This window comes from Neopsephotus bourkii, unplaced genomic scaffold, assembly GCF_033783945.1.
Source record: "Neopsephotus bourkii isolate Nb327-2 ecotype Australia unplaced genomic scaffold, CSIRO-AGI_Nbou_v1 NB_1634, whole genome shotgun sequence".
Classification (NCBI taxonomy): domain Eukaryota; kingdom Metazoa; phylum Chordata; class Aves; order Psittaciformes; family Psittacidae; genus Neopsephotus; species Neopsephotus bourkii.
This window is the reverse complement of record NW_026902109.1, coordinates 10,974,624-11,002,420: the sequence shown is the minus strand read 5'-3', so window position 1 is coordinate 11,002,420 and position 27,797 is coordinate 10,974,624. Positions and strand designations below refer to the sequence as shown.

The 27,797-nt window shown below is 36.4% G+C and overlaps 1 protein-coding gene across 2 annotated transcripts in view; it reads left to right on the top strand.

The window, feature by feature from the left end:
- Nucleotides 1-27,797, top strand: part of NRG3 (neuregulin 3) — a 423,949-nt gene that overhangs the window by 232,658 nt on the left and 163,494 nt on the right. The gene's annotated exons all lie outside the window — the stretch shown is intronic.

Below are 27,797 nucleotides of genomic sequence, written 5' to 3'. Positions count from 1 at the left end.
ATGGGTTTTCTGTTGTAAAAAATTTACTTTGATGTCATCCATCAATTATATAGGCTTCTGAGTTGGGAAGGGGAAAGGAAAATAGGATAGTTGAGACCTATAAATAACCTACCCAATATAACTTTTCCCTGAATAATGTTTCATTATTTTGGTCTGACCTATATAGTTTAGAAACAGGAGCCATGTCCTAACGGAAAAAGAAACATTCTGATTTATTCGAATGATAGGACAGTATTGGATTTTATAGGATATCTGTTTAAAACTTCCTGAAAGATTTGGGTGAGTGAATGAAGGTGTGCTTGTCATAGGAACTTTCATCATGCCATACAGGCATTTATTCCCAATGTGATGCATTAGAATTACTTTGTATTACCTTAAGACATGTCGAATTTATTAATACTGCATCATAGCTATTGCTAAGTTTGGAAAGATGAGTTATTAAATAATAAATACTTTATTACTGGGCAGTATATTTATTTTTCTGACAGTTTGTTGAGGAGCCAAGCTACAGTAAGCTTTATTTTGTAAGTTCATACAGAAATGAAACAGGCAGATAAGCTTGTATTTTAATGTGGTTTCAGAATAGCTTTTTATAGAGTTCAAAGTTGAAACAAAGGAAGATCCTGTACAAACTTTGATAAACTGGTATGCTTTTATTGTTAAGCAGAGAGAAGTTTATAGAAAGAAGCTTCCTGAATCCTACAGGATTTTGTGATTCTGCAAACTAATGTCTTTCTTGTGGGCTATTTTCTGAATCCATCATTGAGTGAATAATGAGGCTTTTACACAGAGATACACTGTGGTCATAATAGTCACTTAGGATTATATTTTTTTCCCCTCATTTTACAACCTGGTAAGGGATGACAGCTTTACCACCCACTCTGTATCAGTTTTCTGTTTTCAGCTGTGAAGCAACATGAGGACTACTGAGAAGACAAGCTTCATAAATTCAAAGCACCTTTTTCAGTAATCTTTTGGAGGAAAGTGTGTGCATGTGTGCACCGAAGTGTAATGTTTTTACAGAAGGCTTCAAAAATTCCTGTTAGATAGCTTCCCGTATTTTCCTTTTTTTTTTTCTTATTTTCTATTATTTTAGGTCAGTCTACTATCATTTCCCATATGATCTTTTTAAATGGCTTTGAGTGTTTCTCTGCAATTACCTTTGAATCCCAACCTCTAAATACTTTCATGAAGTACTTCATCTTCGGACAAACCTGCATGTTTACCCCTCCTCTCAGAGAGTTCAGTTCTCTGAAGCTTTTCAGTACAATAGAACTTTAATAGTTTGTAGGTTTTGTGCTTCTGTATTACATGGATTCTGGTATTAGGAGTTTGATGCCCAGTCTCTTATTGTAACACCTTCTTATACATACAATTTTTGAATCGTTTGTAATCTATTTTCTGTTGTTTTCTTTCTATGTCATGTATGTTACTGAAAATAGCATCTTTTTCTTTAAGGCTACAAGTAAAATGATGTGAAAATCACTGAGACTAATGATTCATCTGAAAGTGTTTATTGTAGAATATCAATCTCTGGGAAAAATAAGCCACCTACTTATTCTTCACATACTTTGTCATATGAGTTTTCTAAGGTTTCTTCTCCTCTATAATTTATCACTAACCAGATTATGGAGAAACTGAATATTAAATGTGCAAAAGATATAGAAGAACACACAAAGCAATTTAAGAAAAGTCAAAGAACAAGTTAGCAAAATAAAATTATTATATCACAGATGTGAGGGAATGAGCATGAAGAAAGAATGTTTCAGGAAGAATTATTCAACAGTTTGACGCACTGGCACTAAACTGATTTCTGGGGTCTTTATTGCTTTTGTGCTTTAGTTTTGGTTTGTTGTTTGGTGTTTCTTTTTTTTTTTTTTTCAGCTGCATTTAAGTCTTTGTAGAGGTTAAGCTTTTGCACTCTGACTTTTGGGAGAGGGAAACAGTTATCAGAGGCACAGTGGTCATCTTCTGCATTAAAAAAAAGTGTAAAACAATTCCTGTATATTTCATTCAAAGGAATGTGAAATAGAAGACCATAGCTTTATCGCTGATAAGGCAGGAAGGAAGTGTATTTTCATTCCAGGGAACATGACCCATATTACTTGTATCTAGTAAGGGGTTAAGGTTCTGTTCAAACTTGGCATTTTAAAACATTAATTTTACTTACAGTGTTACTCTACTCTGTCACTGGCTAAATAACATTCATTGCTGGTCACAGAAGTCGAGGGAGTGAGACAGGGCAACAGTGGCACTGGTCAATGAAAGTTTCTTCCAACTGTCTTTACTGAAGGCTGAGCAAATGCATCGCAGGTCCACCAAAGCACCAGTGTTGTCACGCACTCCTCTAAGTATTAAAAAAACCCTAGCCCTTCTTCTTGATGACAGTTTAAGCTGAAAGGGATTTATTCATCGTGCTGAATTTGTCTATTCTTTCTGGCTTTTCTTAAATACTGAGAAAATGTATAGTGGGTAAAAATTTAATATGTATACACTTAGTCCTTAAGCATGCCCTAAATTTTTATTCACATAAAGTTTCCAGTCCCTGCAAGATATTGAATGTTGATTATTCATTTTGTCTTCTTATTTGAAAATGATTATTCAGTCTTTTCTTTTCTTTTGGTTTTCATTTTTTAAGTGTTTTGTTTGAAGAAGATTAATGACTGAATGTTCAGGCCACTTTGTCTTACCCCAGTCTGAACCATTGTACAATAGTCAGATTTAATTACTTCATTTTGAAAATGAATAAATTTCTGAAACAGCAGTGGAAAAATTTTCTCACTAAAATGTATTTCTTAATAGTTCAAAGCAGAGGCTTTGTTGAAAGTGAAATAGATGAAACACGTAGTCTCTTCAGAAACAATGAGTTCCTAGTAAATTTGAATATTAAGTAGTTGAATTGACAGGTTCTGCCCTGGAGTCCTCTCTTCAGTCCCTTTATGCAAAAGGAGTGCTCAGAAATGGTGCAATAAGTTACAAAAATCTTTTATCGTAGAATAAATAACAGTGACATTACTATATTGGATTTCTGTGTATAATTTTCATTTACTTTTGGTGAATAAAATTGTAAAATTGCAGTAAGCAGAAGTGAGAATCGGTGTTGCTACAGCAACTCTTGTGAAAATAATTCTAGAAAGTTGAAGAAGTCAAAAGAAGATTTGTCAGGTAATTGTTACAAAATAGAGACACAGTAATGCAGTATAATTAACCCTAAATTTTCAGAATGGTAAGATTGTCATGAAAATCATAATCTGTTATACAAGTGCTGATGCTAACGTTTTGCATCCCTTGCCCTGAGGATGCTGCCTTTTTGTTGGAAAATGCTTGAAGGGTACTAAAGTGAGTTGGAATGGACCACTTCTCACTGAGTGCCTGTGAGTGTGTACAGGTGTGCTGTGATGGAAAATATTTGGAAACAGTGCATGAAAATAACTGCTGGTTACTTTTAACTGTTGTCTTTCCATGCATGTTTGTATGCAGGCTTCCTGTGTCTGTCTTTTATTTTAGTGCTACTTACTGTCAATAATATTGTTTATTATTCTGTGGGAGTTAATGTTTATTTGAGTTATAGATTTTTAAGTATGTTTATAGGTATATACTTTGTACACACATGCATACACACATTTATATACCCAATTAAGTGTTATGTAAAAGCATACTTTTAGATACACAGAAATACATGTATACTGCATTACATACATGTCATGGCTTAAGCTCAACCAGTAACTCAGTACTACACAGCCATTCACTCCCCACCCGCCCTCCCCCCCCCCTCCCCTTCTTCCCCGTACTCCCGGAGGGATGGGGAGGAGAATCAAAAGAATGTAACTTCCACGGACCGAGATAAGAATGCTTTAGTAGCCAAGGTATAACACAAACCACTACTGCTACCAATAATGATACGGGAAATAACAAGGGGAGAGAATACAACCACTCACCACCTGCTGACCGATACCCAGCCTGACCCAAGCAGTGATCTCGCTCTTCTGGGTAACTGCCCCCAGTTCTGCATCCTGGGCATGATGTGCTGTGGTATGGAATACCTCCTTGGTCAGTTTGGGTCAGGTGTCCTGTCTGCTTCCTCCCAGCTTCCCCTCCTCCCTGGCAGAGCATGAGACTCAGAAAGTCCTTGGTCAGACTAAACATTACTTAGGAACAACTAAAAACATCGGTGTTATCAGTGCTGTTCCCAGACTGAAAGTCAGAACCACAGCACTGCACCAGCTACCAAGAAGGAGAAAAAATGACTGCTACTGCTAAACCCAGGACAATAAACTTACAGAATTATGTTTTAGAATGCAACAGGAAAAAATCAGACCTGCTAAATGTATGCAAAGATGTAGATGCTTCCACTTTTTCCTCTTGCAAAATGTTTGGAACTTTGAAAACTGGAATATAAACCTACACTTCAGTCAGGTTACAGCTTATTTATGTAGAATTGAGCCTGGGAATAAAGTGCTTGGAGAAAGGCAAGCCTTTTAATATTCCTCACAATTGTTAATCAAAATAGAGAAATTAACAGTGCTTGTTATAACAGTTCTTGAAATAAGTATAGCATATATTTATAAATTCCAAATGTGCACAGAGCTTTCCAAATCATTTAGGACTATGTGTTTATATAATAGCAAAAAATCGCTAATCTCTTTTCAGGTCAGTATTTCAGTGAAACTTCAGGGCATTTTAGTCAGGGAAGTATTTTTTCTCTTTGCAGCACAAAAATGTTTTCTTTCTCTCCAAGAACCAAATGTTATAATGTATCAAATGAGCAGCTATCTGTGAAAATGTAATCTTTTACATGGAAATACTGTTGCTCAAATAGATAATTTGGGATTTCTACAGCTTTTTACTCATGAAATCATTGTTTGGCTCTTCCTGAGCAACCTAAATCCTGCAAATAGAATCAAAGAAGCACAAGAAAAAGTTGCCTAAACCAGATGTTGAAGTGTGAGTGATTTGGGGTTTGCAAAGGAAAAATTAATTATCAGCCAAGACAGTCTTTATTCACATTGTGTTGGGTCTGACTGAGATGGAGTTAATTTTCCCCGTATCAGCGCTCACAGTGCTGTGCTTTGTGATGTGTTTTGTGCTGGTAGCTAGAATGGTGTTGATAACACACCAGCATTTTGGCTGGTCTCACAGCATCAAGGCTGTTTCTCCAACATTCTCCCCTCACCACTAGGCTGGGGCTGGGCAAAATTTTGGGGAGCAGACATAGCCAGGACAGCTGACCCAAACTGACCAAAGGGATATTCCATACCATATGATGTCTGCTCAGCAGTAGCAGCCAAGAGAAAGGAGGAAGGGAGGCACAATGGTTTTCATTTTGTAATGTTTAGCATAGCAGCCACTATGTCTACTGAAGCCCTACTTCCTGGGAAATAGCTGGACATTGCTGACTGATGGGAAGGCCTTCTAGAAAGTTATGTTTACTTGCATAACAAATCCTTGTACACAGTCTGTGCTGTCCTGCAGTATGATTCCTTTTAAATCACACAAGACTGGTAACAATACTGGAAATTATTGAATGTTTTTTTCTACTTGCAACTGTTGTACTGCTCTGATTGAAATGTTGCGCCTTTGTAATCACTTGTTTGATCATGTACACTTAACATTAATCCTCCCTTGTAGATGCAGCTGATAACTGTAACAAAAGTGCTGCTCGGTATCCCTTCACAAGGTTAGAGTCAGCCTGAGCTTTTTGTCACTTAGAATACGTATATATGTGAAAATAACTGATTTTTCAAACTGACAATAGCCTAAGTATTCTTAGGTCAGCTTTTTTGTTCAGCAAAGGAAGGCATTTTGTTTGGCTTCAGGAGACAGAGCGATATTCTCTGTCAAAATAGTTGGGTTTTTTTTCCCTTCACACGTGAAAATTACCTCTCAGTATTAAAGCACGTCTTATAAATCTAAAGTAAGAAGGTACCTCACGTAAGTTCAGAGAGGAGCCTCTGTTCCATTGAATGTTTCTTGGATAGCAAAGCAATGTGATAAAAACAGACAAAGAGAATGTACTGGGATGTGCTGAGACAGTTTCTTAAATTTCTCTTGACACTATAACCATATTGGTTGTAGCAAGGGATGGTAAATACCTCCTGTTTACGATGAAATAACTGTTAAAGAAACAATAGAAATTACTGTCTTCACTATTAATGTTAATACTATTTGGCTAAGGATGCACTTCAGGTCTCACACTCTTGCTGAAAATGTTAGTCATTGATCACACATGAGATGTTAGTCCTTCTGGAGGTACTATGAGGTATTCACAGAAGCCATTGGTTTCAGAGACTACTGGGGCAAAGCGTACAATGGCATAAAAAGTCAGATGATCTGATCTGAACCCAAAATTGCATCTCAGAGCTGCTCACGTCAGGCACCTGAGACAAGGCAGGAATTCTGTTGGAGAAGTCGTGCTACAAAGGCTGCTTGTGGATCAAAATTCTTTGAGTTCTACAGAACTGACAAACAATTCCATAGTCTTCATCATCATTGCAAGGCATATTGTCCATTATTTGCTGATACATACTCTATTCCTATGTAGAATCATGGAATAGTTAGGGTTGGAAAGGACCTTAAGATCATCTAATTCCAACTCCCCTACCATGGGCAGGGACACCTCTCACTAAAGCATGCCACCCAAGGCTCTGTACAGCCTGGCCTTGCACACCACCAGGGATGGAGAATTCACAACTTCCCTGGGCAACCCATTCCAATGCCCCACCAACCTTACAGTAAATAACTTCTTCCTTATATCCAATCTAAATTTCCCCTGTTTAATTTTGAACACATTACCCCTTGTCCTATCATTACAATCCCTGTTGAAGAGTCCCTCCCCAGGATGCTTATAGGCCCGATATACAGTTATGAGTACTCATATTTAATTAGTAGGTTTTTTTTTTTTAATTGCTGATTTGAATTTGTATAAAAATGAATTTAATAAGTGCAAAGCAGTGCAGAGATTTGCTCTTAGGTAGGCAATACATAATTTATAAACGATTTTGCTTATGGTCATGGTACAAAACGATTTTTGACATCATATACAAATCCCAATCTGGTCTCCAGTCATTGAAGATATTATCTGGATCTTCAATGATATCACTGACAAACATAGCTCTTTCTAAGTGCTGTTGGCATGTTTTGACAGACCTAATCCTGATCTCAGATAGTATGTTTCATGCTGTTGACAAGGAAACTATTCCTTTCTATTCATATACCTGTAGCATAAATTTGAAATGCTCTTATTACAAATTCCCATTTGTAATGGGAATTTGCCCAAAGATTAGCATAGCATCACTATTTGAAATTTTACACCTCAGAGAGAAGAAAAGCAAATAGTTCCTTTTTATTGCAATCCTATATGCTTAAGAAAATGTAAATAGAAGATTGTGTCCCGCTTTTCATCTCTGACTTGCCCTTGCCTAAGTCAATGTGAGGTTATATTCAGTCATGTAAAATAATCTCTCGTATTGTGAGCAGTTAGAAAGGAGACAGCTTTCTGTGCACAGTGCTGTCTTACTGTTTTCCTATTACACCTCAGAGTTAGAGATGAGGGTATTATGAGGACTTCACCCTGTTCTTAAATGTTTGTTAGGACCTGCAGATCAAGGTCATGAATTCAAAATAATGATTTCACAGACTGAGATATCTCTCATCTTTCTTCATACATAATTATATGAAGACTCATTTAAGACTTCATGACAGTGCCTGCAGGGCCCATTTTGGAAATACTTTTGCTTTTCATGTTACCAGATAACTTAGCAGGACAATCATCTTATATACCCCATACTTTAGTATGGACCTTATCTGTTAGAGGGCTTGTTAAGTAGTGTGTTTTGCTGTATAAATATACTCCTAATCTGCTATTTTTATCTTTAGAATTTTGTCCAAAATATGATCCTTCCTTGTGAAAACATTATCTAAAGTTTTGGTAGGCTGCCCATCTCTCATTGAAATGGAAGAACAGTTGCATTCTGGCTATTTCTAGCTGCATGGTACTTTTCAACCACCTGGCATATGCTTAGGAATTCAGATATCAAGTGCTTTTCTTTGGAGAAAAACAAAAATTGGTAAGAGTAAATATGGCTCAGTGGAGTTAATTGAAAAGAGGAGTTACATCTGATTGATTTATGGTTTTCGGGTTTTTTTTTAGAAATATATTCCAACATAATTTACTATGAAATTCTTCATAGTTTATCAGCTACTGAGATTCTGATTTTTTTTTCAGTCAAAACCATAAATTATTACTGATAAAGTAACGGATAGAGCTGATTTGTTAATTGGAAGAATTCTTCCCCAGAACAATGAAGGAAGAAGCAGGATTGCTGAGTTTACAGCCTGTAAAAGGCCTAGGTCTGGGCAAGTTGGGAACAATTTTTCCTTTAAATTTAGATTATTTTTTTTCTTCCTTTGACTAACCCATAGGTAGACTTTAATGCTTGTGGATACATTTCTTAGAAGGTTTTTGCAGGCTGTTCACTATAGTGTTGCTTTATTTTCAGGCCAGACTCAATCGTGTCCAGAAGGGTACAGATTCTGCAGCCATAAGAGCCAGGTGCTAATTTTGTCTGAGGCTGCACAGAGCTGTGCAGGAGAAGATGTGCTCTTTGATCATTATTCTTATGTGAAATAGTGTGATTATTCCTCGTTTTTAAACACCAGGTTATAAGCATAGGTACAAAAAGTGATACTGGTTCTTTGGAATGAGATTCCTTTGACTGTATGATGTGTTTCGCAATGTGTCAGTGTGACCTGTGAGTGGATATCTTGTGTCCCGTGATTGGCTTTAGACTGTTTTACTGTCTCTGATCTGCAGATTGTGCCCTTGAGCAGGATTTTACAGGAGGAGGGATAATGCCAGGTGTTGCATCTTGTATCTGACATCACAGCCTCTTGCACTGGGTCTAGTTAAGGCAGGGCAGAAACGATCTTGCTGCTCCAGAAATTTGTGTTTGGTTTTCAACCAAACCAAACTTGGTGGGAACCAGAAAATGTAGGCCAGTAATACGAGTCTCATCAGACTTGCTGTTCCCCTTGTGGGAATATGAAAGCAAGGTAGATGGCCAGCCTTATAAGTCAGAGAAGGTCATTCTGTCATTGACTGTTGTCTTTGTCATGTTTGGATAACCACAGATAGATGTGAAGCTTTTAGATTGATTCGCAATTCTGTTAGTAGTCTAGAAAATACAACTTTGATCAAAAATAAGGGGAAGATGAAAGTGAATGAAAATGTTTATGAGTCTTCAGAATCTGTTATTTTGATATAAAGCTGTCCCAGTCTGTTCAATAGGTGCACAAAATTAGTGACATCTTGTACCTCAGATTCTGCACAGTAAAAAATAAGTGTGTTGGGAAGGCACAGAATAGCAAATGATGAGTAACTAATGATAATAATTGCATAATAGTGTGATCCTTTTGCTCTCCCATGCAGATGAACTCTAAGTCCAGTAGAATTTGCATTATGTATTTAATATTTCATTTCTCTGTTTACTACTGTACCTAAATTGATGCGGTGAGAGTAAGAATTTAGCCGTACCTTTATCTATCACATATATCGATTCCTTAAACAGAGAAAATAAATCTGAAGAACTTTTAATTATGCTTAATTCAAGTCACTGTAGCAGTTTGTGTCCCAGTCTGTTCTCATGGAGAATGCAGAAAAAAGATAGCTAGACACTGTTGATCACAGCATGAAATGAGTAATAGCCTTACCAAATATTTCAGTAACAATTTAAAATACACTTCAGTTTATCATCCTTTTTGTTGGCTAATGAAAAGATTGTGGAGTCACAAAAAGGGGGTTCTGAGGTTTTATCCCTCCTTGCTCATCTTTGTGTTTGTTCTTATGTTATGTGACATGATTACAACTATGCAGCCATCCAGAGCTGGATTTGCTTGTCTGCCTGGGGTATGCAAACTAATTCACGGCAAAAGGCCCTTGGTAATTTTTGTTGCTGTTTGTAGACTTTGTTAAAAGTGATGAGAAATAAACCTGCCATGTAAAGGCATGTAGGGATTATTTGTTTAAAAGAATGATTTTGGATTGGAGTCCCTGTTGATGAACTGGGAGGTATATTTTATTGTGATAATGACGCATCCCAAATCCCATTTTTATATTTATATACCATGGTATTCATCCCTGACATCCAAGGCAGTGGGTCATCTTTGCCCGTATTTTGTTAGACAGAAATGTAACATTTAGCCAAAATAAATCTGGTGTAACCTTCAGCTGATAAAGGAGGCTGCTCAGTTTATAGTTGGAGATGTAGATAATATTCATCCTTAAAAAATGCCTGCAAAATACAAGTAATGAGCAATATTTGTGTCATATGAATTTGGGTTCCTCAGTAAAAGTATTATCTCATTTATATTAATCATTAATAGAGTTATTTCCCTTGTTAAGAATTACATTAGCTCATATACTTGTAATGAACACTGAAAACTGTTTTGCCTGTAGAGCACTTCTTTATTAGCAGGAGAAAAAGGAAAAGTTCTGCTTTTATTGAGTTGAACATAATAGTTGTGATGGTAGCGCCATTGCTGTTAACTTTTGGTGGATATTCAGTACAATTCTTGGTACAACCTATGTACTGGTACCCCAGTTTTAATAAGAATCTGTCAGCTTTACTTGTGCAAATTGGGGTATGTTCCAAGATGAACTGTGATAATGCAAAGATGCATCTGGTTGGAAAATTAATGTTATAGAATCATAGAATAGTTAGGGTTGGAAAGGACCTTAAGATCATCTAGTTCCAATTCCCCTGCCATGGGCAGGGACACCTCACACCAAACCATGTTACCTAAGGTTCTGTCCAACCTGGCCTTGAACACCACCAGGGATGGAGAATTCACAACTTCCCTGGGCAGCCTATTCCAGTGCCTCACCACCCTTACTGTAAAGAACTTCTTCCTTATATCAAATGTAAACTTCCCCTGTTTAAGTTTTAACCCATTACCCCTTGTCCTGTCACTACAGTCCCTAATGAAGAGTCCCTCCCCAGCAACCTTATAAGCCCCCTTCAAATACTGGAAAGCTGCTATGAGGTCTCCATGCAGTCTTCTCTTCTCCAGGCTGAGCAACCCTAACTTTCTCAGCCTGTCTTCATATGGGAGGTATATGTTAAAGAGTAATGATCAGTAGTTTTCTTTTGCACCAAGATCCATATCCTGATCTTGTTCTAAGGCCTTATTTTTTATAATTATTTTCATTTTAATGGCAGGAGTGAAACTTAATATATGTGAATGATATCAGTATGGGAGGAACTATAGACATTTTTGGTTACAGGATAATAATTTTGATAAATTGAAAGGACAATCCATGAAAATACAAAATAATATAATTGGGGAGGTGAACTCAAAGTGTAAGTAGTGCTGAGAAGTGAAGTGATTCTGTATATTTGGTGTCTGACTCCACTAAATAAGTTAATAATGTGATAGTTGGAAAGTAAAGAAAGAAAGTAAAGGAATTTTACTTTCTTCTTATTATGTTAATAAGGATGTATTATCATAACTACAATTTGAATTTAGCTAGAAAGTTTTGTCCAGATTTTATCCCTTTTTTTAAAGAAAAATTTGGTAAGTTAAATAGAAGAAGGAAAGCAACAGGTGATTTAAATAAAGTAATACATAAGGAGACATGAATGAATTACATTTGTTTTGTTATACATAGACTTTATAGACTTTTAGCAGATGCTTTAAAATGCAGCATAGTGTGGTAAAGTGATTGCTCTCTGAGGGGTCTGTGTGAGGGAGGGGAAGAAATTGTCTGTTCACACTAGCTCGGAGGTTTGGATATAGGAAGAAGATTCACCATTTAAAAAAGAAGATTTTCTTCTGTTTGAGATTGATGTGGTTGATTGCTCATGATCCATTTCTAGTACTAAAAATGTATAGAGGGACATATTTCTGGTGATTAGTCACAGATTCCTTTTCTTGCCTTTGGTTTCTCTCATGGTACTGTTTTCTCTTTTTCAGTGACAAAATGTTCATTAATTATGGTTTGTCAGCATTACGTAATTCTAATATTATTTAATGTTAGCACTAACATCAGTCCAAGCTCCCTGAAACACAGTAGCACTGGTGTATGATTTTAAGGTTAGTTTGGGGTTTTATTGTTCATTTTGTGATAAAATAAGCAGTGATATTTTTTGATAGGTGAAAAATAATTAACATAAAATATAATGCAACCATAATTAATCAAGTCAGAAACATAATACAAAAGAACAGTATGTTTTAAACGATGTTATACTTAATTCATAGAATCATTGTTATAGTAATGATTGGGGTATGTATCATTTTCGTATATGCTGCTGTACAAGACACTATATATAGTATAGGATTTCTTAATCAGCTTATAAAAGAATTTAATATAGCATAGTCTTATAATTCTGTTGGTAAATCAGGCAGACCTCTTGAGGGAAGAATCTGACAGTTCATGATAATTAATAACCAATCAATGATTTTTAGTGAAGCAGTTTAAGGGAATAATTTTTACCAGCTAACATATTACAGGACACCATAGTTGCATCCACTATAAGTCACAAATAAAATAACCAAACCTCTCCTGCCAAAGCTAATAAACAGTAATCATCTACAAAAGAGCAGCTAAGTAGCAAATGTTAGAGCTCAGGCAAAAGGTCCAAGTGATGTGCTACATGAGTAGTGATTTATGAAAATTTAAAGGATTTCTCAGTAGGGTCTGAAACACAGCAAGTACCCCAAAGACTCAAACCTTTTTTTGTGAGGTGGATTGGTTGTATTTCTCACTGTGGATATCATCTGCACCTGAGATGTGGACTTCAACACAGAGAAGACAAATTAGCTTTGACAATAATTTATGAAGCTCTAATATGAATTGTCTGTGTGCCTTTTGCAGTTGACTTGGTGAGTTGAGAACGCAGAAGGTAAAAGGCTAGCCAGGAATGTTTCAAGATGTATACTTTTATGCAGTAGGCCCTTAACTGTGAGCATATTTCTTTCAGGAACTTCCTTAGCTTCTAGATGAGATTAAAATAGGGAGAAAGATTGATTCACCTCAAAAGCAATTTGGGGAGATATGAATTAACTCTTCAGAATCAGGAAGAAGAAATTTTACTGATTGAACCACATTTGGCATCATAACTTTTTGTGAGTTATAAAAAAATGTGTGCTCCGTAACAGTCTTCAAGCACTTGAGCGACGTAAAAAGCTACAATAGCAGGGCGGTGACTATAGAGCATACACCTCTCAGTGCTAGTGGGACTCCTAATTGCTGTGGTCTGGTTGTCTTTGTAAGAGTCAGGTGAGTCTCCAGTCTCCTGGCTGTTTAGCGGTTACAGCTAGAGATGTGAAAGATACCAGTTACAGCCTGGTGGAATAAGAGGAGTTTCTGATGCCTTACTAGTTTCCTGGGGGCCTTATTTTCAAATGGATTTTGGTGTGTTTTACAGTAGCATCACTGTCAGTGGAGATTTGTTTATTCGGAGAGCTTTTCTATGATGAGCAAAGGGATACCTTTTGTGAGACAGCTCACAGGTGTGACCTGAGCTCAGTAACAGGTAGCATAAAGCTTTTATTTATTGCTCGATCCCATACCAGCATTGTCTAAGGATTGCAGGTTCACATTCTTACATACATGCCCTTGAAAATTTTAATGGAAATACTTTTAAAATACTTAAATATGAATATGCTAATGGGGATTATCAAATTAATACAATTGTCTCCAACATCCTAATGAGGACTTTGAGGATGTACCAGTTGTATTAATTTAGTCAATTCCTCTGTTTAGTCAATTCTCTGAGTTATTTCTTATTTTATGATTTTAAAATATCTTGTGTCTGACGTACTTAACCTTTCTCATCCACTTACCACTGAAAACTAAATCTATTCAGTAGAGCTCTTGAAGTATACAGATTGAAGACTTCAACAATTTTACACGGAAAGAAATGGCACTCTTTTTTTATAATTGGTATCTTAGGAAGAAATAGACACTCGAAGACCCATTTGGCAGAAGAATCATGATGATTCTTGCTTCTTTTAATAAAGATAATGATAACAATTAGGAATCCTCTAACCCAGGATCTCTCTACAAAATCTGAGCAGCTCTGCAGGACTCTTGGAGAAAGACTTTTTACAAAACCTTTTTGCCTGCTTTTTTTTAGTCAAGAGTCTCCTGTTCTGTATCATCTTGGCTCAAGTGCTATCCTTCATTCCTAGCAATCTAGCAATTTTTGTCTTTTGTACTTCTCTTGGTTATTAAAAACTTGACTGTTTGCTTTAATCTACTGCAGTGACCTTGCAATGTGTGACATAACATACATATTTGAATGAAATGGTATGATTTGCTGGTTTGAAATATGAATCTCAAAATGTTTAGCTCTCCATTTATCACTTGAGTTTATATGATTGCATGAAATGTAGTTATCATAGTTGTATGAAAGCCTCAGAGACCAATGGCTAAAATTGCTGAATTTTTATACAAAATGAAATATCTTTCATAAAAAATGTATGCTCCCAACAATGTATGAGACATATACCAGATAATCATTTACTTCTCTTTTGGAAGACAGCTGCTGTAAAGGTCTGCTGGGAGGATGTAAGTGCCAATTTCTGAAGACTAAAATAAAACTTCTTCTAATGAAAGTCAATTCCTACTAGAAAAGTGAAAAGAATGTAAGTTTTACATTCTTGGAATGGGGTGGGATCTCCTGTGTGTGGAGTAATTTGGTAGGTTTATGTCTATTACGCAGCCTAAGAACTTTTCCTCTGTAAAATAGTGTGCAAAGTGCAATAGTTATTTTTTTTAACACCATTTAAAAGTAACTTTAAAACAAATTAATATTAAAGAACAGTTCCTCTTGCATTTAGGCCAATGTCCTGATCCAAGAACAGGTAATTTGCAGTACAAGGTGCTGTTTGTTGTGCCCTAAAAGAGGCCTTAAAAAGAAATTAAAGTAACAAAAAATCTTGAATTATCCCTGCTCTTGTACTACCTAGTTTAGTTCTGACCACTGCAGAGTATGAATATCAGTTCATTCACTTGTTTTCTGTAGAGAAAAGATGTCATGCTTTGTATTCAGAAAGCTTTTTTTTTTTTTTTAATAATGAAAAATATTGCCATATCTAATGAAGCAAATGACAAAGAACTGGGGTTGAGGCTTGTCTTCAACTATCAAATTTAAGTTCTGTTCTCCAAGCCTGTGGTCAGATTTCTGTGCCATTAGTGAAAAAAAAGCCTGTCACGTTTTTAAAGTAATAGCCAATTCTATTACTGAATAAGCTAGCAGAAATGAAATCAGTCTCCCTGAATATCCAGGTGACATTATTCTGGAAACTCTTTGTGAATATTGCCTTAAATCTGTTAAAATCCACTTTTTTTTTTTTTTTTTTCATTGCGAGAGTGATAAACTTGCTCATGAAATTATTTTGTGTGAGGTATACATATGTATAAATGCACAGCAGGAGAGTGCAGAGGTGATCACGGTCTAACCAGCACAGGGTGAAAAGGAAGCTGAAGCTCAGTTATTACTGAAATGTGGGAGGTCACGTACTGGGATCCATGAATGAAGCTTATCTCCTCCTTGGTGAACGCTCCTTTTTTCTTGAAGTTTAGTTGAGGAATTAGACAAGTCCCAGGTACTTCTAATTCTGCTTCCAGAATTCATGAGTCTGCCAAAGCAGATTTTGCAACTATTCCTAATATCTCATTTCTGAGGCATCTAATGTCCCTATCTTGTAGGAGTACTTTAAAAATAACCCCCTCATAATAGTGAAGAAAGCTAGCACAGGCTCTGTGTAGTGGGTGAAGAGATTTCAAGCAATAGGCAGAATGGGGCCCACGAAGAACAGTGTTGCTGGAAATAAAACACTTGACAACAAGGTTTTTCAATTGCCCAGATTTTCTACAGAAATCAAATTTTTCACTTTAAACTGCTATTAACATAATAGTTGCTTGTATCCTGATTTGTTTATGTCCAGAAACTTAAAATTACTGCAGTCCAGCTTTTCCAAATATTTTGAGGCTGCCACTTGTGTATCAATATCTGACTTTGCCCTCAGGTTTGCAGGAAATTGCCAGGGATAACAGGGGTGCATGTGGTGTGGATTATATGAAAGATGTCTTGAAGATGTTGTGAATTATTTGCATTACTTGCTTCTGGGAAAATTACCCCCAAAATCAGAACAGTCTGCTTACAATCATCATTGAATTCGTAATATGTTTGAGATGTTACTTCTTGAAGTTTTATAAATACGTCCTTGCTGTATTTCTTAAAATCTGCTCTTGGAAAATATAAGTTATCTAATTAATTCTGAATAGGTGTAAATTAATATGTAGAACTAGCCTTAAAATTCTGCAATTGTTTTGGTATGTGTAAGAGACATACACACTTATCTGCACTGTCACTTAAACTCTCTGTTCTCCAAATTACCTTATACTGTGTTTAAATTACTACTCAAGCTACCACTTACTCTGACTAACCAGGTTAATGGATTTAAAAATCAGTTTCAAAGATGACAGGTAGGTGGAACAGAAACATCACACTGCCCTGTAAATCCAAATTAAGAGTGTAAAAGTAAAAAGGCCAGACTATGAGAGTCAGATTTTCTTCTGCAGTAATCTGTCAGTTTAAGGGTGTTTCTGCTGCATTATCTTTAGTGTAAGTTCTCTAAAATGTACATCTTTCTGCATGTTTTATAGAAGAAACGGGCAAAATGAAGCATCAACATTGCACATTTTTATTTACTAATACTAGCCATATATAATTGTAGCAGGTGATTACTGCTTATTGCTGGCAAAAGATTATTTGGAAAAACACTTGAAATTGTATTTGAGTTCTGTTTAGGTTAACTTATCATCCTTGCAGACAAAGTGTAATGTTTCTGTGAAAAGGGAAGAAAAAAAAAAGGTCCTTCTACATGGGTAGTTTTTAGACCATTTGTGATTCATAATTGAGAGCCCTTTAAAATTTGGTACACCTGTAAGACCTATATCTGGATTTATAAATCTGTGTCTCAATTTCAGTGATATGAAGGTGATACTAGATATTCTTTTACATTCTTAAAGATCTGGATAATTACCTATCACATAAAAGTTCTAATTGGTTAGTGTATTATTCAGTAGTTTTCCTGACAAAGTGACTTTCCTCTGTCTTAAAAGCCATAGCAGTTTTAGGAATGCATCTGGAAGAGCTCCCTAGGACTAATGCAGTGAACACATGATACAACCACACTGCTGAAATTGTCTCTTTAGATACAGAAGAGCTTTAGCCTGATACTCTTCAATCCTCTAAATATCAGTGCGGAGCACTTGGCTTATGGCAGCGTTTTGATGTTTTTAGTGCCCTGGAAATGCTTCTTCAATGGTTCAGAACAAAAATGTATGAGGAACTACTGTGCCATTTAAGTGTAAACCCATTCCCCGTTGTCCTATTGCTACAGTCTCTGATCAAGAGTCCCTCTCCAGCGTCCTTTTAGGCCCCCTTTAGATACTGGAAGGCTGCTATGAGGTGTCCACACAGACTTCTCTTCTCCAGACTGAACAGCCCCAGTTTTCTCAGCCTGTCATCACTGGGCTCAGTCCAGCAAGCTGAATTCAGCTGCAACCTTGTGCAGTTGGAGAGACCAGCTCACCCTCATTTCTTCACAATTCAGTGCGTAGTTGAGACAAGAGCTCTTGTTTGTTCTTAAATGCCCGACTCGTCTGCAGCCTCATAATACAAACTGATTCAGAGTTGTTAATGCTAGAAAGAGTAGAAAAATACTAAAGCAGAAACTCCAGGAAGGAATTACTCTAAGTTTCAGTCATGCAGTTATATATACTGTAGTGTACAGGTGTGAATCAAGATTTCTTATTTAACACTGGGATGGCGTTAGGGAGTCAAATCTTCTATCAAAGCCTTACTTCCATGGGCACAGTATAAATTCAGAGGGGAAAAAGTTAATGCTCCAGAGACACTATAATAATCCTATTGAAAAAAAAAAAATAAAAATCACATGCACCAACAGCCCTGCTTTCTTCTTTGTATTCCAAAAGGAGCTGGTCCAGCAGTCTCAACTTTAACAAGATGCAAAAAAATATACATTGGATAATAAGTAGCGTAAATTCTGCAGATACCCTTGGTTTTACATTTCTCCTACATACAATGTGGAAATCAAAGGAAGTGAGATTTTCCAAGACCTTTAAACATTCTTACATACCAGATGTAGTCCAGTAGTTCTTTCTGTAATATTGGAACATAGCAGATGCTTCAAAAGTAAGTACAGTCAAGCTCATTGTATAAAGGGTAGCTGTGAGTTAATCTTCAAGTATATTTTTTTTATGTTGCTGCATTTGTTATTGTCTGACTCAAAACCGTTGAAACATAATAGTTTTTCTTCTCACTGAACATAGTAGATATTTCTGTGATCCATAGTTCCTTATTTTTTGAGTTCCATGTCTAGATGCTGTGGCAATGTGTTCTACTACTGAGTTGTTTCTTCAGTATTAGACTTCCTTGTGCATTATATGTACTGCTTGTCAGTCTCTTCAGATTTTCACTTGGTACTGCCTTTCACTAGAAGAAAACCAGAAATATTTCTGAATTAATATTGCTGTCAAATTATATGGCTAAAACACATATGACCTACAGATTTATCCTTCAAGGGTGATTTGTTTCTCATTGAATCCAAATGGGTAACCTGCTTGTTATGAATTACAGAGGCTTTCATAAAATTGAGGTCCATGATTATAAAGAAGGAATATGCATGAGTAATTTGCAGTCATGAAATGAAAGATTGCCATGGGAAACCATGTGGATCAACAGATGCTGAAACCCTTGCTATGATTCTTGACATATTTATATTTCACTTTCCTTCTAGATTTCTGACTCATGTTAACCTGAGATATTTGCAGATCTCCATGTATTGCAACAACATTGCAGCAGATACACAGTGGTAGTAATTTTAAATTAAAACAGTATGTATTCCATAAATCAGAAGCATGAGTTTAATGTATAGGGTTTTTATGTGTTTAAAATTAACAGGCAATGATAAATTGAGCAGCAGAGATTATGAAGTATAGGTTTCTCCATATAGCTAGGAAGTGTTTTGAAGAGAGCTGCTTATCTCTGTAAAGAGCAAATTTATTTAATGATTATTTGATGTAGTGTTAAACCCATCTCCGTTACCTACAACTGGTCTTTTAACTAAAGAGAGGGTAGAATGTAAGAGATACTTGGGTAGTGTTTTCATGTTACATGCTGCATATGTTCAGAGAAAGAAGTTACAAGAAGGTCGTTGAACACATTTTCTGATAGGAGCACTGTGTTCTGTAGTACCACATCTTGACAGTTTGTATGGTTTGGTAGAGCTGAGCTTATATACTTTCATATAAACAGAGATTTAAAGGGACTTCTGAAAAGCTAATCTTTTAAAAGCATAGTTATATGATTATTACTCTTTCCAAAAAGACAGGCAGGAAGATAGGTGAGAGTATGGTCTGAATGGTCCTTCAGCATATGGGGAAGTAAGCAAACTGTAGAATTTCTGTTGCAAGTTAACACAGTGCATTTCAGCAGTTTCTTCTATTGTATATAATGAGTTTTCTGAAAGAAAAGTATTTATTTGCAATAACTCGCATTGTAACTGTGCATACGTGTTCTGTGAAATGCACCACTTGTTTCCTAGTGAAGACTCAAAACCCCTATGATACTTTTGCTAAAGCGGTACGTTAAGACCTAAAACACAGGGTCAATTAGTTAAAATCTTTTGTCTTTACCACTTTTTCAATCATTATTTTTTAAGTTCTGGCTGGAACAATTGTATTTGTTCTTAGGAAAGATTTAAAATTTTCAGAGAGGTCATCCTTTCATCAAATGTCAGGGAAGCAGCATGACTGCTGACTTTATTCAGCAAGTCCCTTTGAGCTGTTTTGGGGAGGCTTTTCTTAGTCATTTCATCTGGTTTCTGACTGTACAGAATTGTTCTACTTTTCTGTTCTCTTGACAGAGCCGAGCAAAGGCAACTTGCATTAGAGTCTGCCGCACAGTTTCATTTTTATATTAATAGAACATTGTTGCCACTGACATGGGAAGAATAGGAAGCATTAGGGGGAGTGCTTGCTTGTCTAATGACTGACAGCAAGCTATAAAAAAAAAGCTCACAAAATGCTGCTTTAAAAGCTGGAGCGGATGAGAGATCCATCTTTACCATGGCTTAATTTTACTACGTCCATTGCATTTTCATAGAAAAGATCTGACTTGTTAGGAGAAAAACTGTTCCTTTAGCTCCAGAAGCAATTTTGGTTTTGTGGGGTTTTTTTGTTGTTGTTGTTTGGGGTTTTGTTTTGGGGGTTTCGTTTTTTTTTGTTTTGGTTTTGGTTTTTTGCTTGTTGTTTGTTCTTTTGTTTTGTTTGGGTTTTTTTGGGGGGGAGGTGTCTTTGTTTCTGTTTGATTTTTTTATTTTTTTTCCCCTATTTGGGCAGAAAGTGCCTTGGTAAGTTTATTCTAGCCACCTTTGTAGTATTATGTAGCTTGCGTCTAAAATGAGAGCAAGATAGTGCTGGACAGTGTTGTGCTGCAGGAGTGAGGTACTCTGCTGCAAAACTGACCCTTTCCACACTTTTCTCAGTAACTGCTCTCCTATCGCCCTCTTTAACTAGTTATTTTCTGTGTTAAGCAGGTGGATATAAGCATGAAATTAGAAAGAAGGGTGTCATTATGAGACAAAAAGCATCATTTGAAATACATAACAGTGACATTGGACAGCAAATAGTGAAATTCACACTTAACCAATCTTTTGTGTGGCTTGTAGGAGAAGAAAAATATTCACCATCTTGTTCTCTCTCACCCCTATCAATCTAACCATCTACCAGGCCAGATGTAACCCAAAAAGAGCTTTATGCTTTTCAGTCAGATTTGTTACACTGTGGGGTCAGTCATTTCTGCCTCAGTTTATAAGGAACAGATGTAAGACAGATCTGAAAGTGCTTATAAATAAATGATAAAAGAAACTCCCATCACATTGGATACTAGTTAACAAGTATTGGTTTATAGCAGCATGTACTCCTATTAAGAAAAAGTTGATGAACAGCACAGATTTGGTTAAATAAAAATAACTATATAAATCCATGCACAGCACAGATCTGTGTGAGTTTCATTGTGAGGAGTGGAAAAGAAGTACTACATCAGAATTAGCTCAAAAATCAGAGCTTGAATACCAGTTACAACCAGGGTCTGGTCTGACAATTAATGGGGAAAATAAAATGGGGAGAACTGTTGCTGTGATTCATTAAATAAAGCAGGAAACGGGGAACAGCTAGTAAGATATTAGAGGCTCCAGAACCAGCTGACACATGGGAGAATGAAGCACTGATAAAGGGTCAAAAAGGAATTAGTTTCTCCTCAGTTGCAAAAAGCCGGAAAAGAGGGGTCAAAATATCATAAGAAATACATCAAGAAGGAAGGTGACCTACTTAGAGAGTGTTCATGTGTTATTACAATTTTTATGCAGTTACTCCTCTTCAGTGTTGGAAGACAGAGGAGACTGTATTTTAGACTGGACAGGCAGACGAGCAAGTGCCAGTATAATTTGCTTTAGGGACAAAAGGAAAATGTTCATTAATTCAGTTCATTTGTAGTCAGTTAACTTTGTACCATTATTGAACTAAAAGTGTGAAAATACTGCAACAAAGTATTAAGAAAGAATAAAATATATTGAAAATGAACTCCCTTTGACATTCTAATAGCATTTAATTGACTTTAAATAACTCCTTTGGAACCATTAAGAAAATGATATGAATACAAATGTATGAAACATTTCCATCATATTGAATCAACAGCTTCAACAGATGAAGTTACATTATTAGAGCCTTTAAGACTTGCACTTTTGCAAATGAATTTAGTACTTACGAAAGTGCCATGCTGACATTTCTGGAGACTGAGGTCTTACTGTGTGAAGCTTGTCTGTCATAGCAGTTTTGATAACAGGGCATGAACTGGAGGAGCTGTTCAGAGCATTGTGCAACTTGTCTAGCCTCTCACTGAAGCTGCCGGCAGTCCTCTGCCAACCAGTGATGGACACAGTGCAAGAAAAAATAGTAGCTAGGAATCCATATAAGTACATCCACATGATTGTTATGTTTTGGATGCAACTTTCTCAGGGGATACAGAAACCTGGGTGAGAACACTGTGAGTTTTTAGTGTTACTTTCTTCGCACTCTACTGATGATATTTTCTTCTGGCTTACTTCATCCAGTAGAACTGAACCTGTTGTGAGTACTAATGCATGCTGTGCCTAACAACGAATGGGCTGGATCATATTTTCAGAGAGCTCAAGTCATTCTGAGGTGCAATGAAACCAGCATGGAAACAAAATGAGGTTTTAACTGAGCAAGCTGTTGGTGTTTGAGGTCTCTGTAATTCATAGTTAATTGGAGACACTGGAAGGCACGGCATGGCTTTGCTAAGCACATTATTGTATGTGGTTCTCTGTCTGGATTTCTCCATAATTTGCTCACTAATAGGCTAACACTTGTGGTACAACAGATTAAGGTATTAGATCTGTTAATTTTGGCAAGGTATTTCTCTTCTAACAAGCAGATTAAGCCATACCCATTTACTGATCAGCATAATAGGAAACAGCTCTTTTATTTGTACTCTCTAAGTTTTTGGAAGCCTACTGAATTTTGCATTTTGATTCTTAATTGGAAAAGGGAGTACTTTAATTGAAGGCATGTTCCACTTACAACAGGATGCCTTTGAGAATCCTGTGGGTGCACACTGGACTTTTTAATGTATTTGGAATAGTTACACGGTGTCTTGTTCTGAAATAAACACATGCAGATAAAAAAGCAGCCTTTTGTACAGTTAATCTATAGCAATGAATCATTATTTAGGCCTGCTTTGCTATGGACATGTGGAAGGTATCTTAGGGAGAGAAGTCATTCCTGAAGAAGCAGATGGAGGGTTTCTTTATATATGCTTTGGTGCAAAGCAGGAGCTAAAATAAATTTGATGATTTGAATGAGATTGTCATGTCAACACTTATTGTTTAAGAAAATCGTGTATCTCTACATCTTTACAAGTGCTATTCTATTTATGGGCTCCACCTACTTTAGGAGAAGGCTTTTCAGCAAAATCCACTGACTACCAAGGGGAATTGTGTGTTGAATTCCTTTAGGTTAATAATCTAGTCTGGAAGCTTACTTCAGAGAGATGTTTGTAAAGTGCTGTTTTCATGCCAGAAAATGGAATAGTGATGTAGTTTGTTTAAGGAAAAATACCTAGTAATAGGTAAAAGATATGCAATTTTTCATTATGATCAAAACAAAGAACTGTTACGAATATTTGGGATAACTAACCAAAATGTGTAGCATTTTCCAAACCCACTGCATTTGGAAAACAGCTGTGGGGTCACTTCAGGGCAGGAGGGGAACAGTGGGTTAAGCTCCCTCTATCTCCATCATTGAGCTTCAGTTACTCTTCTGAGCTGCTGTGGTCAGTAAAGAGATGATGATGATGATGATGATGATGATTTATTTTTCTAATTTTCAAAACCTTTGGATAGGTGAATCTCCCTGTACTGCCTCACCAGCCAAACCCTGTTGTCTTCATGTAATCCAAGCCATGTAGCTAGGGCACAAATTGCTGGTGCATGTTGGACCTCAAGGGCTTGACGTATTCCACTTCCAGACTCTAAAAGTGATATGAAGTGCAAGGACATTCTGATTCAGCAGTGCCACATATAGAAAATGCTGTAGTGTTCACTACTTGTGAAAATAAATTCCTTTTCCTTTCTGAACATGAATATGTGTTTCTATGTTCCAGTTTAGATCCCAGCTTTTGGAACAGTGGACAGTGTTGCTGAGGATGTCTTATGAACCCCTTTGAAAGATGATGTTTTTGGAGAGCAGGAAAGCCTTAGCTCTCAACTGGGGGCAGGCAGATTTTTGGAAATAGAGGATGCGGAAAAATCACTGCTTCACATTTCCTGGAATTATTACCTAATTGCCAGTATTTCATTGCAAATAGCTAGGGTTTTAAGTAGGAAAGGACCATAAAAACAGTGTCAAATTTGGAGAGAAGGTTGCCTGCCCTAAGAAATGTGATCTCAAATCACAGGTTAGAGATAGCATTGTATGACAGGGTTCAGATTAAATGTTGCATTTAATCTCATAATTCTTATTTAAGCTTTTCAATAGAAATTTTAAAATATTTTTTGCTTGGGGCCTAGAATTGTTTGCTTTGTTGTTGTTTTGTTAATATTGAAATCTAAGGTATTGATGACTTCTTGGAATAATACCATTTTCACTCAGCAGTCCACACTAGACGAGTGATGATTTTGCAGGCAGGCAGGCTGGCCAGTAGTGTTATACAACGATACATCAGTAAGTCCGTAATTCTAGGTCCCTGCTTCAGTTTCAGTATAATTTCTTTTTTTCCCTGGTGTTTTGGTTCTTTTGGCCATTTTGTTTTGTTTTGTTTTTCTGTCAGGAGTGTTCCACGCAATGCAATCATTCTGATTAAGAATAGGGTATACTTGAAGAAGGCATGATACATTTAGTGGCAACTTCTTTCAGAAAAATATCTTTAAAACAGATATGTATTTGCCCAATATTTTAACATATGCCCAAAGCATTTGGCAGTTACATAAACCACACTTGTTCTGGATTCCTTATATTGCTGTCCTATATATAGATGTGTATTTTTAATATTATGATAAGTTGTTATAGCTCCCTTATGTATGCTTTGTATACAGTGATATGTTCTGAGAACACTTACTTGCTGCACCTTGCTTACTGGTCTTATTTGTGGGAAGCACTTGAGGGGATGCCATGTTACAGAGAAGGGACTTGGGTGTGCAGTCACACAATGCGTGCATTGTGGTAACAGTGCTAATAATAGACTCTGTATTTCCCCTCTGCTCACTAGAGTCTGTGCCACTTTTTTAATTTCTTCTGGGTACAATTCAAGGTGATGAGGTTTACCTGGAAAGCCTACTTTTGCAGTGCTTTGCATATTGGAAGTAAATGAGCTGCTTTCAGTAGCATCCTGTAAACTAAAACATGTAAGGAGTGAAAGCAAAATTTTCTCAATGAAGAGCCATCAGCTCTGGAATTCTTTCCTCCATTTATTCCGTATTTTAGTGACCTTAAGGATGTGCCATGAGGTTTATCTATTCTCTATAGATTTTATCTAATGAAGTTGTAAAGTGGTGAGCCTAGAGATATCTTTGCATGAGACACCATTCATATTGATGTTGTTTGAGTTAGTTATTTTCAATGTATGTTTAGAAACACATTTAATGGGGTGGGGAAAAAAGTATTTTCATTTATACTGATGGTAGATTATTAATTCTTTGCGTAGGTAATGTGGTGCTTACCTCAGCTAATACTTGCAATGAGTCTGAGAAAGCTCAGTAACAAATGTCATTTTCACTAGTAAAGAACTGGTGCTGTCACTAGTGTGCTGTTAAATTTCAGCCAGCATCAGAAACCTGTTAAATATTTTCATTTGTATGTGTGGGTGCCAGTAAAGTACAGCTTCTGGGGTAAAGGCTTTGACCACTCTACCTCCTGAAGAGCAGGCAGGTTGAACTGACTACTTTTTTGCAAGCATGCTATTTCTGTTGCTCAGGCAGCTGTATTGCTACGTATAGATGATTATGCTCTGTAAAATATGAGGAACAAAGGGTTCCCTCTCCCTCTCTCTTTGTTTTCTCACACACACACTGCTGCCAGCTTAGCTCCTCAGCAGCCTTCCACAGCCTTTACCCGGTGTCCTTTTACAATACTGGTGGTGATGATGATGAGGTATTTTACCATGCTATCCCTTAATTGCAATTTTTTTTTTGCACTATTGAAAACTATAGCAAGATATTACAGGGAATCAGATACGAAATAAGAGAAGCAAAAGGATGTCCAATATCTTCATATGGAGGTAGTAAATACAAATTTCTATAGCAAATAGAGAGCTGAGGCTGTCAGAAGAGATTTTCCTTCATGTGTGAAACACGTGTGTAGTTGTCATCTGGCATTTTTGGTTCTGAGCTTCCATGATCTACCTCAAAGAAGATGGTAAGGTTTTAAACCCTGCAATAAATATGCATATCAGTTCAACTTACTGTCCTCAAAATGTTGGTGTGTGCATCGTCTTTGTGCAGGTTTATTTATTTTTGTCATATATATTTTTTTTTTTAGCGTCCATGCTTTTGCTGCCTTGCGTGTGAATTCCTTAACAGAAGTTAAGCTTTGGGTTCTACAAAAGATATAGCACATTATTTAATATATAATCTTCTTAGCAGCTCTGTGTTGTTGGTTTGGGTTTGATTTATTTTTCTTTACCTAATCGATCAGTCTCAGTATTTCCTAGTTTTGACTGAACTGTTGAATTTTTAAAAAGTATAATTTTCTTTTATTGCTCTGTTTAAATTTCTCTAATCAAAACACCCATCCGAAATACACTTAAACTAAGGGGAAGGCTTAATCACAACCTACTGTATTTATATTACAGACCAGAGAAAGGCTGTTAAAGTAATGCCCAGCTGATTAGAAAGGACATGTCATATTACAAAAAAAAACCCAAACAAATTAAAAAAAAAAAAAAAAGACGAAAAAGGAACTAGAACATGAAACAGACTGAAAATTGAAATTAAAAAAGTAGTAACTTGCCAAAGCTAGGCAGAGTTATCAGAGTCTTTTAAATAAGCATGATTTTGACATAGTTTTAGACAGTTGCAAAAAATAAAATTTTTAAGTTTTAAGTGATCCACAAAAAACCGTAAGTACTTGGATGTGACAAAGGATAGCCACTGGGTGCCACTGTTGAGTTTCAGAGCAGTGGGCGAGACAGAGTTTCTGTGGCAGCCAAAATTTGTAGCTGGGAAGGAATGTGTGGGTAGTAGTCGTACAACAGAAATAAATTATTTCTGCAGTTTTAGGGTTTGTGAAATAGAGCCACAAGCAACATTTTCTTCTTGGTGTTTCACTGGATCTTATCACATCTGACAGTAGATCACAGTGACAGGTCCAACATGCCTCTTTCCCCCCATCCCTGGTTTGCAGTGCAGAGCAGAAACAATGCTAAATATGAGAGGACTATAAACTCACTTTATTGTTATGAAGCATTTCATCCTTTACTGAAGGACTTTCAGAAAGCACATCTAGTCATTCTGCAAGCCTTTCTAAATAACATGTTTGTTTGTTTAGAGTGGTGCTGAAGTGTAGAAACCCAACCTTTCCCATTGATGATCTTCTTGGTCAGCAGAGCATAAATATGTTTTGGATATCACTTGTCTGACAGGAAGAGTCATGATGACTCACAGTGTGATCATCTTCTGACAGACAAACTTACTTCAACAATGAATGTGGTTCTAAACCCTTTTGATTTGGAGATTGGAGCTTTCTGAATTGTAAATGTATTTGTTAAAATAGATGATGTTGCATGAAACAAGGTTTCTGTGTTGAGATACGAACTTCATCCTGTCTTGTCCAGAATAGTAATATTGTACAGTCTATTTTCTTTGCTTTCAGCCAAAATAAAAAGTTGGCTTTTTTTGTGAAATATGCATGGCGCATAAAGGAAAGTCTACTTGAGTTTTGAGTATATTTTGAAGCTGGGAACTAGGATTGGGGGTTTAAGTCCTAATCTAAGTAAATCACTTAAAGAAGTTTAATAGTACTATTGCATTCACAGGCTTGAAGTTCACCTGATTTTCTGAGTTTTGTTGAAATGGGGCGTCACACATTGAAATACATTTGATAAATATGATGATGATAGCTTTCATGGGAAATCTGTCAAGCATAAACAAGCTGGATTTGAGCTACAAAAAACTCTACCTTAGAAGTA